The sequence below is a fragment of the Anomalospiza imberbis genome, chromosome Z (assembly GCF_031753505.1).
Source record: "Anomalospiza imberbis isolate Cuckoo-Finch-1a 21T00152 chromosome Z, ASM3175350v1, whole genome shotgun sequence".
NCBI classification, from domain to species: domain Eukaryota; kingdom Metazoa; phylum Chordata; class Aves; order Passeriformes; family Viduidae; genus Anomalospiza; species Anomalospiza imberbis.
In genome coordinates, this window is record NC_089721.1 from 31,075,159 (window position 1) to 31,083,624 (window position 8,466).

Below are 8,466 nucleotides of genomic sequence, written 5' to 3' on the forward strand. Positions count from 1 at the left end.
CTTATTTACTATGTAAAAAATCCTGCTAAATAATTTTCCTTTCCCAAAGGATGTATCTCTGTAGCAAGACCCTAGATTGTCATGCCAAGGCATAGAGGGCAATCAAAACCTCCATCTATAATTTCTAATGACATTGTCAAGCATTGATACACATCATTTTACAACAGCAGGTTTCAGCCCTGATGTCTGTATTTTATTAATGTGCATATAGATCAGTTCTACACCCAATATTATTTTTCTTGGCACGTAGCTGGTATATAGCTTATTTCTTCCACATTGCTTTGAGTGTATTATATATTTGACCATTGCTGTAATGAGTGAATCAGAACTTGAACATAGACATGCTCAGTCATAGACATTTGAGAACATTAAATTTACTGCACAGGCTCTCAGCCCTCGGTGATAGACACAAGTTAATCTTCATTTCTTATTGCATGACCTAATTCAGAAAAGCACTTAAGTGCTTCATCTTAAACAAACACTTAATTATTTTCCTTTCAGAGATTTTTCTTTTTTAAATTAGTATTCCATTTCATCAAAATAATGGTATTTTCTAAACATAAACAAATAAGCTAGAAGTTTTTCAGTCTAGACTTTCTGCTGGAACTTAGCACAGGACTTTGTACATAAGATTAATGTCTTCTGTGAAGCTTTAGGGAAACGGCAAAGCAGCCATCAACAAGCCATATTACCATTTTACCATTTCACCACTACCACTAAGAAGAAAATAAACACCAACCTCAGTTTAAAATGAAAGAAGTGAAAGACACTGTGGTTCAAATTTGTCTCATTTTGCTGGGTGGGGCTGTAATAATCTAGGACTAATCTAAAAATTTCCAGGGCATAACTCAGTCATCAGCTGTAGAGTGTTTTGGAACACACTTTATTGATTAAGGACATTTTGTACTATCAAATATTTTTTTCTCTTGCATGAAGTTAGTAAAACCATGACAAAGAGAGAAGAAATTCTGTCTTGGAATTTATCAGGACAGAACTTAGTTTTATTGCAGATACGCTTTTATGCCAAGATAATAATCACTAAGTACTGATGTCATTTGTTCTGTGATTATATTCAGTATGACACAGAATGGTGATGAGTTTTGTACATTTTGGAGATGGTCACTTTAAAGGCAGCTACAAAGATGACAGTCTCTCACTTCTCATGGAGCCACATGGAGAAGATAAGGGTCAGCAGATAAAAGTTGCATTGAGGGAGGCTTCATTTTGACAGAAGAAAGATTTTTTTTTTTTTTAATAATGATATATTGTTCATTGGAACAACCTCCCTAGGGACATGGTGAATTCTCCGTCGCTGGAAGGTTTTTTTCAATATATGATTGGACAGGATGCTCTATATACCAGGCTCCCTTTCCCAATGATGATCAGGAGACCTTTTGAGGGCCCTCCCAGCCTGGGCTGTTCTGTGATTGTATGTTTAGAATTAAGATAAACTTGTAAATTGCTAGAGAGCAGGTATTTCTTTCTTTGTATTGTGACTAAAGTTTTATAAATGTAGAACTTGTAGAACAAGCTCTTATTTCAATGCTCTGTTATAAAGAATTCCATATACTGAAAGTTTCTAGACACCATTGCAAAATTCGATGTATGTCTGCCACTTGCATAGAAATTTTCCACAACCCTAGAGTACCATTGACTGTGAACTGTGACCCATAGTAAAGAAAGACTAATCTGTAATGAAGAAACTTGGTACATCATTAGATTTGATGTACTGTATGTACTGTATTATTGTCTGATCGCTTCATAGATGTTCCTATTTATGCACTCCTAATTTAAGAACAAGATGATTCTCTAAATGAGTAAAATAATTATGTGAATAGTGATTCTATCTGGCTTTTGAAATACTTCATTTAGTTTCATTGCTGAAATTCAGTAGTTACAAGAAACGTAGTTGAAAATAACTATCCCTTTGTGTGGTGGCTAAGAGCTGGCCTGGAGGCCTCACAGTCACATAACTCAACCAGCTGAGGCTGTTGGGGATGCTAACAGCTCTTGGCCAGTGAGCCGGGTGGCAACTAAGTTCAGCCAGTCAGGACCAACCGCGCAGGCTTTGTAACTCTGTATAAAGGGAACTGCACTCAATTGAAATTGGCTGCTGCCACGTGAACATCGAGTGTCGTATGTCCATCTCAACTGTGACACCTTTGGACTTTTTTTCTCCCTCGCAGAAATTTTAGTATGTATTTGTTTATATTTACAATGCAGTTAAAGCCCACTTTCTATTCTCTCAGGACCCTCATGGCACCAACAGACCTTACCAGAACTGCCCAGCCTGCTACTGTACCTCTCCACAATCTGAGCTATGCCCAGGATCCTACCCCAGGGCCACCAGTTCCTGTCCCAGTGATGCTGCAGCAGAACCAGTCACCAGCCTCCCTCAGCCCTCCCCTGCCTCTGCCTCTGGGCTAATGTCCCAGCCTTGCCCTGCCCACACTGGACCCTGCCTGAAGCGTAGGTGGGGCTGCCTCTGTCTGCTTGCATGTGCCTGTGTACTCAGGGAGCATCTGTCCCTCCCTGCACCCAGATACATTCTCCTTGTTTGGTATGCTTTCTAGTTTGTCCCTGTTAAATAAATACAAAATGTCTACCATCATTTAGCTTACACAAATTAATTTCCCGTGGAAAAGAGAGAATTTGTCAGAGTAATTTAAATGTTCCAAGAGAGGTCTTAGCACAGACTGCCCACAGGTGCTCTGTGCTTGGAGTGGCTTTTCGCTGGGGTTACAGCTGCCTGCAGTCACCATAGTTAAGCTGTTATGTTGTTTTGGTTTGGGTTTGTTTTTTGTTCCTGCATAGACTCTCATCACAAACACTATTACAGCCTCAAGAAGACAAAGTTCAGTTGCAAAGTTGAGAATGTAACAGTTCTCAGAACAAATTTTTTAAAAGAGTGTTTGTTTACACAGTACTCAATAAACTCAAGCAAAGGAAAATGTACACTCCAGACCACACAGCAAAAAAAAGGCAAGAGTTCATTATAAGGCCACAAGCACACACATGTGAACATGCTACAACCTTGTTTGTTAAAATGCTTTTAGTAAGCCAAAAGATAAATTATTGTTACAAAAATGCATCATTTAATCCTGTTTTTAAATACCATTTTATTGTGTACATAAATTTGTTCTCTAATACTTGGCACCCATCCAGGATGACATTCACTATCAGATTCATTTTTTGGGAAATCTCTCAATAAAGATTATATTCAAACTTTGGGCCAAGCAGAGCATCTCCTTTTGCATTTATAGAGCTAGTAACTGAATAAATTCAGTAAGCTGAATAATGGGTATATGCCTAGCATTATCAGATGCTTCTCTCTGCATAAGCCAGTTACAGATAAGCGGTCAAAATAGAACCTACTGTAAGGAAGATAAAAGAAAACATTTCAGAAGTCAGAGAACAAGTTGAAGAGAAAGAGATTTAGACAGGGATATGCAGACTTGGGAAGAAGGCATCACTCAGAAATGCAAAAGATCTCCTTCTGAGTTTGTAATTTAGGCAGCAGCAGCAGCAGAGGGGAAGGTCTGCAGATGAAGAGATAGACAGCTGTTTAGAGGTATGCATAAAAGAGGACTGAATAAAACTCAAAGCCAGAAACAGTAGGATTAGATGAAAGCAAAAGGATGGGTCTTGGCAAAAGATAAACTTTGTATTTTTCTGCCCTTTGTATTTACATTTTTCTATCCCCTGTAAATACCATGAATTGTCTGCAAAAAGTATATTACAGGCTTTTAAAATGCTGTTCTTTGTGCAGAATAACACAATAATTCCAGGACAATTTAACCTGTTAATTCCAGCTTTAGGTATGGGTTCTGTACTTAATGAGCCAAAGATTGCTGATGGCACAATTCATGTTTCACCTCATGGACTTCTGTTTTGCTTGGGTTTTTGATTAATTCACTAACCATGTGGACAGGGTGTTAAATAGAGTTGTGCTCTTAAGCAGGTTATTGCTGATGCAATCTCTCTTTCCCATAACACAGAATTGGAGAACCAGTATGGAGGACTCCTTCTCCAGTCTTGGCCTCAAGACCAGTTGTCCAATCCTAGTCACTGTTCTAACCTGTTCTTTTTTTCCTCTTTCCAGTTCAGGTCTTTATCAGCTTCCAATTCTTTCTTCATAAATTCCATTAAGTCATGACAGAGCCCTTCTTGAGTCTCCTCGAGAACTTTCCCTCAAGATGATAAAGGATAATTCCAAAAAAAAGGCCAGTTTACTATTGATTGCTAAGTCATTAATGCACAGTGTTGATGACAAAAAGAATTATCAGAATTTCTTTAGCAATGCAATTGCAATCCAGTGCAATTTTTTGTTCCTATTCACAAAACCAAGATAATTTTGTTAAAAAAAAATTTAAAATACTGCATATGAGGTAATAGAAAATATCACTCAGCAGTATATATGCTTTAAAAAATTGTCAAGATAATCTCAAATTTACTCTATGATATGCTTAGCTGCATGTAGATCTGACAATAGGGAAATTCTTTTTTTAACTGACTATCTTAATATGATAATACTGTCATTCTCCCTATTCTTCATGCCATTAAGTGATACTAAGCTTTCAGTACTCATAAGCATGATTCTTAGTATCAGAAAGACATATTCCTTATTCATATGCTCATTAAAAAATTTAACACAAAAAAAATTAGTCTCAAATCTTCTATTCTACAGAATTAATCAATTAATACATCCTGAAATCATAGCATATTAAGGCTGAAAATCATAGAATAGACAAGACCAGCCCTCAGGAATCTCTGAACCAGGAGACCACGGTAGAGGAATGTAGGAACCGTAGGTTCTATTTAGACCACTTATCTTTTCCTGGCTTATGCAGAGAGAAGCATCTGACAATGCTAGACATATACCCAATATTCAGCTTACTTGTGGTGTTATATTTTAGTTAAATGGTATGCTCTGTCTCACCCCTGGAAAATGTATGGTTTATTCCAAGCCTGTGATCCTCCCCTGCAGTATCCTGTGTCTGTAATCCCATTGGCCAAATCTGTTCCATGCCCACTTTGAATCTCCCTGTTAAGTGTGCCGGCGGGGCGGGACGGTGCTCTCTGTCTCTTAGCTGGCTCTCCTGGCTGGTGCCTGCTCAGTCCCTCTCTCCCCTTCCCCTTTCCCCCCTCACTCCCCTTTCCCCCTCTCTCCCTCAGAAACCATGCTGCCTCCCGGGGGTAGGATCCCCAATAAACCCTCACCTAATGAGCACCCTGAGAAGCCGTGTGGAGTCTCCTTGCCTGCCTGCTGCCATCAGTGAACACGCAGCCTAGGGGGGGCCCTCCCAGGGACACCCCCGGGGGGCCACCCCCAGAACGCGCCGCTACACTTACTGTCACCCCAGTCTTCAAAAAGGGCAAGAAGGAGGACTCAGGGGACTACCAGCCAGTCCACCTCACCTCAATTCCTGAAAAGGTGATGGAGCACCTCATTCTGGAGACCATCTCTATCCGCATGGGTGACAAGGAAATTAGGATGGAGTCAGCATGGATTCAGCAAAGGAACATCATTGAGAAGAGCATTGCCAGCAGTTTGGGCAAGGTGATCCTGGCCCTCTGTTCAGCCCTGGTGGGGCACATCTGGAGTGCTGTGTACAGTTCTGAGCTCCTCAGGACCAGAGAGACATGGAGATGCTGGAGCAGGTCCAGAGGAGGGTGACAAAGATTATTAGGGGACTGGAGCATCTCTCGTACAAGGCAATGCTTACCTATAAAAATATGAATAGAGGGTGTCAGTGGATGGATTCAGGCTCTGCCCGGGGATGTCAAGCAATAGAACAAGAGGCTGTGGGCACAAACTGATGCACATGAAGTTCCAACTCAATGTGAGGAAGAGATTCTTTACTGTGCAGGTGACTGGAACAGATTACTGAGAGCGGTTTGAAGTCTTCTTCAATGGAGACATTCAAGAACAATCCAGACATGATCCTACGCAATGCATTCTGAGATCCTGTTTGTGCATGCATGTTGAAATATGGTCCCTTCTAACCTGACCAACTCTGTCATTCTGTAATTCTGAGGCTTTTCTTCTAGATGACCAGATCAAGTTTTCTGTGTTTCCTCATATGAGAGTTGCTCTAGTTCCATCCTGATCTTAGTAGCACTTCACTAAACCCTCTCCTGTATTTGTATAGGTGTTTTTTACCATGGAGCCCAGAACTCAATACTTGAGGTGTGACCTCACCACTGCTGAGTAGACAGGAAGGATCACCACCCTCAAACTGCTAGCAACACACCTCCTGCAGCAGCTGAGGACACTGCCTTCTTTCAAATTGTGTGAATACCAGTGAGTTCATTGTCTTAAATAAGAATATTCTGGAGTATTCCAAGTCCTAAAGAAGATTGTCATCATTTTGAGAGAACTTCAGTCTGTTTCACTACTATGGATCCCTTTTTTAATAAAACTGAACATCATACAGGCTAATGTCTGTATTAATATTAATGTAAGATAATAGTACATATATCTATATAACATATAGTCTCCTGACAGACCTATTAGGGCAGGATGTTTATAGAAGTTAAGCTAAAGACATCACTCAGTAAGGACTGATTTTTTGAAGCATTTTGGTGCTGGACAACTGTAGCTGCGCATTCCGGGGGGGGACCCCCCGGGGGTGTCCCTGGGGGCCCCCCAAGGCTGTGAGTTCGCTGGTAGCAGCAGGCAGGCAAGGAGACTCCACACGGCTTCTCAGGGTGCTCATTAGGTGAGGGTTTATTGGGGTCCTACCCCCGGGAGGCAGCATGGTTTCTGAGGGAGAGAGGGAGAAAGGGGAGTGAGGGGGGGAAAGGGGAGGGGGAGAGAGGGACTGAGCAGGCACCGGCCAGGAGAGCCGGCGAAGAGACAGAGAGCACCGTCCCCCGGCACACTTAACAGGGAGATTCAAAGTGGGCACGGAACAGATTTGGCCAATGGAATTACAGACACAGGATACTGCAGGGGAGGATCACAGGCTTGGAATAAACCATACATTTTCCAGGGGTGAGACAGAGCATACCATTTAACTGAAATATACCACCATAGACAATCATTGAAATCCTTGGAAAACACATGCCAGAAGACCTTTAAAGTCACGTAAAGTCACCAGTAAAATGGAATATAGATTCCAAACATTTTAAAACTCTGTTTAGAAAGAGAGCAGTCTTAGCTTCATCCTCATAGGAGATAAAAAACTTCTTCTGTAGCCGACCTGCTGACCATTGCTCACAATAACCTTCCAACATGTCATAACACTGAGAAGTGAAAAACTGACCTAACATTAGATAAGCAAGTAGAAAGTAATTATATACATTGCTAATGGCTTTAAAGAGATTTGGAAAACAGTCTATGAAGCATTGCAGGTAGAAATGCAATGTGTTCTTCACAAAAACACTCAAGAAGATGAAGATGAATAAACTGTAGATACAATAAATTACTAATCTCCTGTTCTCTAACAATTAGTTTTAAGACATTTGCTGATGAAGGTTCTTTTTTTCACATTTTCAGTTTTATGACAGAATCATAAATAATGCAGAACTATCATCTTTTTTATACTCTATACTGTATGTTTATCCTTCATAGGCTTCCTGAGGGCCACTGAAGCATGCTTCGAAATAATTAGAAATACAGAGCTAATTTATTTTCTGGCTTATTCCTCTACCCCAAGAATCCTTTCACCCCTCCAAAATTGTGACTGCCTTAATTTTACTGTAGTTCAACAGCAACTGTTAAACATTTGTAATTGAAGACTTCAGAGAGACACTGGTTGATATACCAGCCATTATTCACAAGAGGAAATCTCACCTTTCTTTCAAAAATAGAGTTTATCTGGAAAAAAGCAGATAAAGTGCAAAAATATTCAGAAGAAAATGAAGTTCTCTTCCTACCCATTAGTACAGAAACTCCAACGCAAATTCCTTTTTTGTAGTAGTGGTTGGAAACTGCTCCAATTAAACAATAGATTTGAAAAGCAAAACTGTACTGCATAATCTGAGAAATCATAACAAAAATCTAGAGAAGAAGACAGAATCTAGAGAAGAAAGATTTAGAGAGTCTAGATAAAAATACACAGAAATCTGTACTTTGTTCAGATTTCACACTGGAAAGTTAAAGATTAATTAATGTTTAGATATAGATAATAGAAATCAAAATACTAAAAACATCAAAAACAGAATAATGAAAACTAGTAATTTCATATTATTTAGGTTTGACATAGTAATCTGGAATTAAGAAGCATGAACTGTATTAAATTTATCCGAATTTTCTGATATACAGAAGAGAACTACTGAAAACTAAGAGATTTTCTATTCTTTTTAAGATAAATTTCCATGCCACTTCAGTATCTGTCATAATGGCTGCCATTCTATTTCTAGGACTTACCTGAGTAATGATGGCTGAGTTTTATACATTGTGTGCTGGAAAGAAGTATATTATTTTTTGTATTACTGCATAGAATTGAGACAACTATACAC